Here is a 3,353-nt window from a genome sequence, read left to right as displayed (position 1 = left end):
CACTAAGTAGAATCGCTAATCAGATTTGCTGTGTAGTCATTCAAAAGAAACACGAAACGAAAAATTAGAGAATTATTAAAATCATTTGTCTGAATTTTTTATTAACATATATCAACTTACATGTAAGCGTTTTCTCGCGGCTCGTCGTAAAGGTCTTGTGGTGTCGAGATAAAATGAGAGTCTAAATAATAAAATCAAATAGGTATTGAAACAAAAATAAAACTAAAAATAAAAGATATTTATTATAAAAAAAATTAAGGAAAACTTTAGTACCAAATCTTCAGTATGTTTTTCATTTTTTTCCCATTTGATTTTAATAAGCTTTGCCTCTTATGAATAAATTAAAAAATAAATCTTTACACACGTTAAAGTGCACACAATAAAAATTGCAACAGACAATTAGGCTGTCGTATGTCCAGTTATATCTGCGAAATCAGATTTTACAAAATGTCTGCAAAAATGTCTTTTTTACCAATTTTGTCAATAAAATAATAGCAGAAATATAATGTAATAGATTCTATCAATGGCAGATTAACTACCAGAATCTGCTGGCAATCTGCTTATGTCGGCAGATTCTGTTGGAGCAGAATACGTTTTAAATAATATCAATTTATCGCAATTTGTTCTACTTGTATCTGCTAGCAATTTACATATTGCTATAATATGTATTTTATTTATAAGATAATATACTGATTATTTGTATATACACCAAAAATCTTTGATAGTACTTTATAAAAACATATCATTAATTTATTGTAACATTCGAAGAGACAAAGAAACGAAAGAGTCAACCCTCAGTAACAGATAGCCACCCCACTGATTCACGTCACCCATCCTCTTCTTCTCAACCATCGGCTGTTTCGCTTGCACTAATTGTAACGACATTCTTCTGTCAAAACGATGTTTCTATGAAATCGGCCGAGAGCCATTGATGGGCCTTCGACTGTGCCCTTCATCGCATTCATCACACAGTGTCGCTCATTTTGCAAAGATCCTGTCGCTTGAACTTTGCGCCATCGTATAATTTTCGTGATATCATGAGTCAGATAATTTTAATAGTATTAATAAATAGATCTTAATGGCAATATTTACAGGCTATATAACTTGTTAAATAAACCTTCTCCGTGAAATTTTCTTTCATCATTTCTTCCAATTTGTCAATAAAATGTAAATTAATACACAATTGTGCAAGAATTATTTACTTAAAAATAAATAACTAAATAAACAAATTGTGATGTATATTTGTAAATTTTTCTTGAATAAACAAGAATAATCATTAATTATAAATATTTACATTTAACCATTAATAAATATTAATTTTATATCTTAAAAAATCATTAATAATAGAATCAATTTATAAAGAACTTTATCCCGAATTTATTTATAACCTGGACCATTTAATAAAACAGTTAAATCTTTAAAAATCTCAACACTCTCAGCTGTAGCATTTATCTTTTCTTTTATATTTATTATTGTTTCTAGTATTTATAAATTCAGTCAAATAATTTATTATCATATCCTCGAGATAATAAAAATTATTCTAAAGGCTGAAAGATCAAATTTTTGAACAACTTAAAATATCTTTCTCTTTTCTTTCCTTTTCTTTTCTTTATTTGCGTATATTCTATTTGAATAGATGTCAACGTGATGATGGATTGATCAGATCTGAGAAGTTCCTTCAGTTTCCTTTTTACTAACAGTTCTCGATTCGTCTTACTTAGAATGACGGATTTCACAACAGCCGATTACGGCTACTGTGCGTCAAGTTGCGTCTTTTGCAGTAAAAGGCCGAGATTGTTGACTCAACGACCATCGCAGGTTCTTGCTTGCAGTCAATGAATACTTAAATCTTTTCTACCTGCCATTACTTGTTACCATTTCCGGAATTCACAGAGTATTCACTACTTGCACAGAAGTTAATAATTCTAGACCAATGTCATATAAGTTGACATATTATTATATAAATACATTTGAAACTAAACGATCCTTCTTATAATCTCGAATAATTTGCGATTTTTAAATTTGCTTCATGAAACAAGTTAAAAATATAATCTAAATTATTTATTAGACTTATAAGTGATCAAACTCCGAAATCATCAAATCGACGTTGATTCGACATCGAGTTCACTTTCATTTCTCACTGGGTTATCTGACCAAATTTCTAAATTTTAATTCAAGATTAAGCTCTTAATATTTTGCATACCATATGTTGATGATTTTATTTAAAAAACTAACAAAAAGTAACAGACACGATTATTTGAATGTCCGTGTTTTGAAACTGTGTATTAAAAGATCCATCAAACGAGTATCTTTTGCATGGTAGTTTTACGCCCCATGCACTACAATTGTCACGAATTGGTCTGTTCTGATTGAAACAGAAAAAAAGAATATGAGTGATCGTGGGTGCATCGCTTTCATTTCGTAATATCGTTTCCTGGAGTTTCATTGTACGCCCGTCAATGACCGATGATGGATCAGGCGTCTACAAATATCGTACATTTCTACCCAATCTCGTCGAATTTATTGAGAGCACATTTTTTTGCGGATTGCTGCGATTTAAAAAGGTATTGTGTCCGTAGTAAGCAAAAACTTGCATCACACGAAAATATGGGACGTTGTGGCTGTCCGACGGGCTTTGCTGCACTGAATATTTAATTGTATACACTTCATAATTTTTTCAACTTTTGAAATATAAAATCGTTAAAATATAATTCTAATATTAATATTACGTTAATTCTATCAAAATTTATTTGCAATTAATCGATATTTACTTGCATTGCATAAAATGTTCAGGAATGTATTTATTTATTCTAAGGCGTTTATGACTAAAAAGTCACTAATATTTCTCAAAACACACGCACACACATATAATCGATATATCATTATTATATGTATAAAAAATTATGATACCATGGAGTCTTTCTCAATTGGATTGAAAATCATGTAACTATTGTATTTCCATGTAATAATTTTCCATATAATAATGGTAATATATATCTACTATATTCTAATTGTAAGTCATATTCGATTTTAGCTACGCAAATTTTAACAAAATTTACAAAACAAAAGATACCTATACTTATGTGTATGATTTAATACTTTGAATATTTAAGCCTTAAGCAAACATAGGAAAAAATCTGTAAAATAAAGTAAATTATAAAATGTAAAATACATAAAATATGTAGAAAATGATAACTATACTAATAGAAAATAATAAATATACTAATTTTTGCTTTCGACCATTCTATATAATATATTAAAAACGACAAAAATACACTAGGGTACGCACGCACGGCAGCCAACGACCAACAAAGACAACTTGTCGCTGCGGTAAGGAGAAAAAAGTAGCATAA

The sequence above is a fragment of the Trachymyrmex septentrionalis genome, unplaced genomic scaffold, assembly GCF_001594115.1.
Source record: "Trachymyrmex septentrionalis isolate Tsep2-gDNA-1 unplaced genomic scaffold, Tsep1.0 scaffold22, whole genome shotgun sequence".
NCBI classification, from domain to species: Eukaryota; Metazoa; Arthropoda; class Insecta; order Hymenoptera; family Formicidae; genus Trachymyrmex; species Trachymyrmex septentrionalis.
The sequence above is the reverse complement of the archived record's forward strand: the minus strand, read 5'-3'. Positions refer to the sequence as shown.